Source organism: Lathyrus oleraceus, chromosome 2 (genome assembly GCF_024323335.1).
Source record: "Lathyrus oleraceus cultivar Zhongwan6 chromosome 2, CAAS_Psat_ZW6_1.0, whole genome shotgun sequence".
Classification (NCBI taxonomy): Eukaryota; Viridiplantae; Streptophyta; class Magnoliopsida; order Fabales; family Fabaceae; genus Lathyrus; species Lathyrus oleraceus.
This window is the reverse complement of record NC_066580.1, coordinates 26,336,314-26,345,006: the sequence shown is the minus strand read 5'-3', so window position 1 is coordinate 26,345,006 and position 8,693 is coordinate 26,336,314.

Here is an 8,693-nt window from a genome sequence, read left to right as displayed (position 1 = left end):
AATATCCCCCATTTTGATGATAACAAACATAAGTATTTAAGAACAATGGTTGATAATTTAATATACAAGATGACTTCAGGGTCTGAGGTTTGTAAGCCCCCCTTGAGTCTAATAGTTCATAGGGTGAAGTTTGTAAGCTCCCCCCCATAAGTCTTATTTAGGTTAATTAAATTTAAACATTTAAAATACAATAATAATTCTTCAGAATTTAAGCAATAATAACTGTAACATTTTGGGTGCTTAAATACTTCTATATCTACTTCCCCTTTTGTCATCAACAAAAACAAATAAATGAAATAGAAAAGATACTGAAGAAAAATTTGAATCAAACAAAGAAGTTTTGAGAGGCACAAAAATTTGATAAGAAAATGCACATAAGTAAAATGTTTGGTATTTTATCAGATAAGGATAAAAATAATTTAAATTCATATTTGATTTTCCCCTTTTTCAAAAATTATAAAAAATATTTTGAGAAAGTAATTGAAAACTAGCTAGAATGGTTGGGAAACAACTTCTTCAATTCTCAAGATAGTCAAAACAGGTTCTGACAGTTGAGCATTGGATAGGAATAAGGCAATCAAGGTTAGGGAGATGTGCTTGAAGACCAAGAATATGTCTCTTTCCAGTGTCCATTGGTGCATAATAATCAACATTGATTCTGCTTTGTCCCAAACTCTTCTAAAAAAGTCGTATTCCATTACCAATAAAGTCACATTCATTTCCATCTATATCTTTTCATAATTTGATAATATGGGCAAGTCATCCAAAAATTCCAAGGAGAGCTCTTCCAAAGAGACTGACAAGGCTGTCAAAGATGTTGAAGGAAGGAAGCATAAGGATGATAAGCTCAATAAGGCTGAAGGTTCAAAGTCACAAACTGGTTCATCTTCATGAGCTTCTTTGGTGGGGAGGACATCAATCTCCAAGATAAAGAACCTTAACAAGAATAAGGATCCAACTGATGACTATGGATCAGATGCCGATGAAGACTGGATGACTACCTCAGAAGACGTGATTTTTATCCTGACGTAGTTTAAGATTTGTTGTCTTTGTAACCCATTTGTTTGCTTACAAGAACGAATCAGGATTTACAACATTTTCTTATCAATAATAACATATCATTTTCCCTTTTCATCTATGATTCTTTTTCCACTAATATCCATTTGTTGAGCCATCAAGAATAATGTTTAAGAGAAAATTTTCAACCATTTCAACCAATTTTGTGTTGTGTGTGTTAGGAAACATAGAGAGTTTAAAATAATTTTAATCATACAAATATAAAAGAAATGATTTAGAGGGAAAAATATATGGTAATGACATGTATGGATGAGACATAGTATTCAAATAACAAAACACCACCAATTATTATCCAATATCTAAGAAACAAAGTGTCAGAAAACCTTTCAGATTCATGACACATAAGTGGGAAGATGTTAAAAATTAATTTTTCAACTTATATGCTATCAAAGACAACTAATTAAATTTTGAGCATCAAAGGCTGAGTTGCATCATATGCTACTATTCATCAGAATCTAGTTCGGAGCTTCTGACCACAGTAGCTTCTGATCATCACCAGACTCTAATCCTCCATTCAAAAGCAAACACTAATCTTTAACAAAATGCATGTTCATATTCTTATTGATAAAATCAAATATTAGTAAGGGGTTTGGTAAATATATCATCCCGCTGATGATCAGTATCAATGAACTGTATATCTATCACACCCTTTTGAACATAGTCTGTAATAAAATGATGTTTTATTTCTATGTGCTTGGTTCTAGAATGTTGAATTGGATTCTTTGTCAAACAGATAGCAACAGTATTACCATAGAAGATTGAAATACTGCTTCCACTTATTTGATAGTCTTTAAATTGATATTTCATCTAAAGTAGTTGTGTGCAATAACTTGAAGCTGAGATGTATTATGCTTTTCCTGAAGATAAAGCAATAATTGCTTGTCTTTTACTAGCCCAGGATATTAGGTTTTCACCTATGATTTGACAGCTTCCACTAGTGGATTTTCTCTCAATTCTATCCCTAACATAGTCAGCATCACATAATCCAACTAATTTATAATTTAGGGATTTTTATAAAGCAACCATAGATTGGTTGTTCCCTTCAGATACCTAAGGATTCTCTTAACAACAGTTAAGTGAGTCTCTGTAGAACCTGACTGAAATATTGCACAGAAACAAAAACTAAATAAAATATATGACCTAGAAGATGTTAAATAAAGTTAAGAGCCAATCATACCTCTATAAAGCATCTGATAGATCTTGGTGTTGCTCTCCTATTTGCTCTAGTTGCAGGTTGGATGCATAGGAGTGCTCATGATCTTGCAATCATAAAGTTTGAACTTCTTCAGAAGCTCCTATGTATATTTAGTTTGATGAACATAGACTCCCTATTTGCATTGATTAATTTGAATACCAAGGAAGAACTTCATCTCTCCCATCATACTTATCTCAAATTCTGCCTACATTGTCTTTGAAAATTCTTGGTAAAGAGAAGCATTAGTTGAATCACATATAATACCATCAAGATAAACTTGGACGTTTAAGATATCATTCTTAAGTATCTTTATGAAGAGTGTAATGTCTACTTTCCCTTTATGAAATCCATTTTCTAACAAAAAATCACTTAGTCTCTCATACTAAGCTATGAGAGCTTGTTTGAGTCCATGGAGTGATTTCTTAAGTTTAAAAACATAATACGGGTGAACTGAATCCTCAAACCCATGTTGTTGTTTGAAATACATTTCTTTAGAAATTACTCCATTTAAAAATTCACTATTAACATCCATTTAGTATAAAATAATGTCATGGTTAATAGCATAAGAGAGAAATAACTTGATTGCCTCTAATCTTGGAGCTGGTGCAAAGGTTTCATAGAAATATATACCTTCTTGGTGATTGTATCCTTGAGCTAAAAGTCTAGCCTTATTTCTTACCACTTCTTCTTGATCATTGAACTTGTCTATGAATAGCTATTTTGTTCCAATAATGTTCTTCTGCAAAGTTTTAAGTACCATATCCCAAACATCTTTTCTTTGTAACTGATTCAACTCTTGTTGCATTGGCACAATCCAACCATCATCAGAAAGTGCTTCATCAACAGAAGTGGGTTCAATCATGAAGAGTAATCCTAACATAGAATGATCTTCTCCGAAGGAAGACCTTGTCTTTTGGGGGCTATCTTTGTTTCAAAGAATTAACTCTTCCGGATGAGAAGACTTGTACTTGAAAGTCTTATTGGATTGTGATGCATCTGAGGAGCCATCTTGAGCTTCTTCAGAATCTTCAGCATCTAGATGAGCCTCTGAGGCTGGATACAATTATAGATCAATTGCTTCTAAAGTTCTGATAGCTTCTGAACATCCAACTTTTGATGGATTGTTAGCTTATGAACTTCCAGCTTCTGAACCTCTAGCTCCTGATGCGTCTTCAGATACACAAATTTATGAAAATTTTGAACTAACTTTGACATTTTACTGTCAAGTTCTTTGTCATCAAATTTAATGTGTATTGACTCTTCAACCATATTGGTTTCAGAGTTATACATTATGTATGCCTTTATGCATTCAGAGTATCCTAAAAAGACATCCTCCTGAGCTTTGGCATTAAATTTCTTCAAATATACTTTATTCTTTAAGATGTAACACGTACATCCAAACTAATGAAACTAAGAAATGTTTGGATTTCTTCCTTTGGACAACTCATATCTTGTTTAGAATAGGTCTAATATAGATTCTATTCTGAATATAACATGTTGTGTTTACAACTTCTTCCCACAAGTACTTAGGTAAGTTTTTTTGATGGATCATGGTTTTGGTCATTTCTTGTAAATATCCATTCTTTCTCTCTACAACTCCATTTTTCCTTAGAGTTTTAGGAGAAGAGAACTCATGGATAATTCCATGTTTTTCGCAAAAAAAGTTCAAATGGATAATTTTCAAATTCACCACCATGATCACTTATTACCTTTAAAATTTTAGATTCCTTTTCAGTTTATATTTGTATGCAGAAGATGCTGAGCACATCATATGATTCAGCCCTGGTTTTAAGGAATTTAACCCAAGTCCATCTGCTATAGCCATTAATAATGACTAGTCCATATTTCTTACCATTGGTTAATAAAATACTAATAAGACCAAACAAATCAATGTGAATCAGTTCTAAGGGTCTAGAGGTAGAGACCGTGTTTTTAGTTTTGAAAGAAGTTTTCTAATTTTCCCTACTTGGCATGCTCCACAAAGAGCATTTGAGTGATAATTAAGGTCTGGAAAACCTTTAACAAGTTTCAACTTGCTAAGTTTAGAGATTAATATCTAGTTAGCATGACTTAACCTTATGTACCAAAGCCACTTCTCATTACTCATTGATAGAAGGAAAAGTACCTTATAATCAACCAATTTAGAAAATTAATTTTATAAACACTGTCTTTCCTCTTACCTTTGAATATTATGGAGTTGTCAGATTCATTCATGACTATGCAGTTGTTCTTATTAAACACGACTTCATAACCACTTTCACAAAATTGACTAATGCTCATTAGGTTATGTTTAAGTCCATCTACAAGCCAAGCATTATTAATTTAGATAAAGAAGTTACCAATAGTACCTAAACTAGTGATATTTCCTTTTTGGTTTCTTCCAAATCCCATAGCTCATCCCTCTTTTAGAGTTAGGGTTTGGAACATATTCCTTTCTTCCGTCATATGTCGTGAGCAGCCACTGTTCAGGTACCATGATTATTGCCTTACTTATCCGTTGAAGCATATTTATGGAAAAATATAATTTGAGATTTAGGTACCCATAGTTTATGGGTCCTTTAGTGTTAGTTATGACATGTTTCTTCTTGTTTTGTACCTTTTCTCTCATATGATAGGGCTTAGGATCATTCAAGACTTTTGATTTAAAAGTTTGTTATCTTGAATAGACCTTGGCCTCAAGTTCTAAACCTTTCAGAACTTTAGCTCCTGATATCTTAGGTTCTGGCTTCTTTAGAACATTTGACTTTGGAGTTTTAGGTTCTAGTTTCTTCTGAACCTTTGACTAAAAAATTTTAGGTTCCGACTGGTTCATAATCTTTGCATTTTCAGCAACTGGTACAAAATAAGAGTCAAGCCCTTTATGAGAAGATCCTGAAGAAGAAGGATCTCTTAGCTTACTCAATGTTTCAAACCTTGGATTAAAAGATTTTTGTGAGTAACCAAGACCTTCCCCTTTGCTTTTACCTACTTCATAAATCATGGAAGCAAGTTTAGTTCTATTAAAACCATTTATGATAAACTCTTGAAGAGCCATTTCATGCTTATCAAGAGGTTTATCAGACGTTTCTTTCACTATAGAAATATGATCTTTCTATATCGCTTCATTTTTGCTTTGAACATAATTTAATTCTTACTTCAAAATATTATATTGCCTTTTCAATATGTTCATGTGTCTGGCTTTCTCTTGACACCTTACCATGAGATCTTGAATAAAATTAATTAAATCAGAATGAGATAGTTTAGAAAATACCTCATCACAACTACAAATAACACATCTAACATCGTCCGCGAAATGTATTTAACCTCGGCTACACAACCGAGGTAATGAAGGACGACATGAAAAACAATCACTTGTCACCTTGGTGTTTATAAAGGCGAGGTTATAAATTAAAAAGTCATGAGTTCGATCCTCATCAAATGCATATTTTTTATTTTCTAAATTTTGTGGCGCGCGCCATATACCTCTTGGTTTTATGTAATAACCAAGGTAATAAGGTATTCATTTACCTCGGTTTTATGTAATAACCGAGGGATAAAATCTCATTTTTTGCCTGTATCATTTTTACTGGCATGTATCATATCATTATAAATCTATTAATCAATGAATACCAGATTTACATTGCTTTAAATCTTAGAATCACCAGCATGTATCATTTTTTACACATAAACAACAAAATATGCAACAAAATTGGAATATATCATATCATTTAAACCAAGGTTAGAAATTTAGATTGTTCTGATCATCAAGACAAAATACACACATTTACATATTTGCACAAAACAAATTAAGGAAATTTACACATTTACAACCAAGAAAAAACTATTATTTTAGAGAATCATAACAAGATAAAAAGACTCTGGCCCAACGTGATCGGATGTCATCCATATCTTTTTTTGAGTAGGGTTTTTGGTTGTTAAACTCCTATAATTCGAATAAAAATTAAATTATGACAAACTAACAACAACAACATGAACTTAATAAGATATGCTTAAGTTAATACCTTATGCTTCATCCATCCATCCCTAATGCATCTGGAGACAATATAGAGCATATATCTCATAAGATAGTATCCATATGAATAGTTGTCGGATTGTTTTCGCCACTACAAATAATTTTCATATATTTATATCACATTGATACATACAAATAATGTAATGTCAATAAATTCACAAGTAATATACTTACTTTTGGGGAAACATAGAATGACCTTTTACCAAGTACATTATGTTTGAGTGCATTATACTCCTCCATCGCTCTACACATGTCGATTAAAATTAAACATGAATAAAAACTATTCAACTATAAAGTTAAAGATAATACCATTTACTCATTCAAAGTGTTAACCCCTTCTTCGGGAAGTTCAAAGTGTATGAGCAAAACACAACTATAGTATTTTTCTTAGGACATATAACAATTACTTGCCAATGTTCACTACATAAACATTCAAAATAATTAATATGTATAAAATTGATTTATAAATGAAAGCACAAATTAATATATACTTATTTATGGTAAAACGGGGCCAAGTAACAATCTTTGATGTTCCCTTTAAATTTATCTTTTACGTAAATAAGGATATTCGTTCCTACCGAACCGCGAATAAGACCCATGTGCGCCGAATCTAAGATGCAATAATTGTTTCGAAGTTTCCTTTCTACAAATAAGTCATGGATATATCTGCAAGAGCAAATCTTTATGTTAAAGTAGAAGAACATATGAATATAAATAGAGATCAACATAAAAACTATACTTAGAAGAACCAAATTTGTAATACAGAATTATCTATGTACACATTACTCGATAAAAGTTCATGGACAAATTTTTTAGAAAGTACGAATAACTGAATTGGATCATGACTTATTTAATACCCATGCATGGGTCTGGAATACTATCAATGATCATTCCTAGTCTCTTAATGTTATCTACTTTTGATGGTGTGAATTCAATACTGTCCTAGTTGGCAGAAAAAATTTCTTCCGCGCTTGTTGTTGAAAAGTATATTTTCGGCAAATATTTTAATATCGTATCCACAAAGATTGGTTGCTATTACCGCCGTTCTATAATCCAAATTGTTGTAAGTTTAGAAGGTAACTAAATTGGTTGGTTTGAAAAGTTATCTTTTGCATAGAATTTCACTAAAACAGAAAAATGGTTTTTATCAAATGTAAAAGGCTTGGCAAGATTGGAGTTCACTATTCAAATTGCTTATGACTCCTTATGAAAACTATATAGATTCAAGATTATTGATGATGTTCAAGTATTCTCTCAATATCATTTATGTCTAAATAATATTGTGATAATTATTATATTAATCGTTAGACGATTTCTCCACCTAACTATTAATATAACAATCTTTAATGTTTGATACAAAAGAAGAGTAGTGTATAAATCTATCTCTACAACTTATTCACTACTTGAAAGTATATTTTAGGTCAAGACTTGAATAATCTTTCTCAACAACTACTCAAATCTAAATATTCAACTTAGGGCAAAAATATCATTCAATACATCAATAACCTTTTATCATATACAAGAGTCAAATGGAATACATAAGCAAATAAGAATAGCTACTACCTCCAATCTTGAAAAAATGGGGTTTAGCTTCTCATCTTCATTTTGAACAGCCAAAGACAATGAAGAACAAAGCTCTGTTTTTCTCTTACAAAAAATATCAAAGTATGAGTGAATCCATGAACAATTTCCATTCTCATTTCTAAAAGGGTTGACATTTCCTAAAATGATCATTTTCATCCAAAGCAGAAAAGCTCCCCTAAAGCAGACACCAAAATGGAAAAACCAGCTGGCCTTGAAAAACAACACCCTTGGCCAAAAACAACTTGCTGGATTCGCAAGCTTCGCGGTGCGAACTGAAGCTACCTCAGCTTCCTTGCTTTGCAAGCTTCATCCAAATAGTCTTCCAAGTGATGTTCTTCCAAATTAGGCCTCCAAATTGCATTCAACACTTCTTCCAAATTATAATTGTGCATTCCAAAGCTCTCTTGCCCAAAAATTATACAAAACTAACAAATATGTGAAATAACTATTCAAAACAACATAAATTAAACCTAATTGCATTTATACAAAATAGTGAGAATAAAAGTGTGTAATTACATCAAAACTTGGTAAAAAGGACCAATAAAATTATATAAAAAGTAGTACTAATTGGTCCCTAACAACTCTCCCCAACTTAGCATTTTGTTTGTCCCTAAACAAAAGTCTCCACCATCACAACCAAAGCAATGACACAAAAGATTGAAACACGGATTAACCAAGGACATTCAGATGGTTCAAAAGTGTTTGGCACATTCTCAATCCACCTATCTAAATTCTAGACAAAACATAAATAAGAGAAATGGTTGAGTGCAAAAATCATACCAAGGAATTCAAAGTCATGTATGTCAAAATTGAATCAAACTTACA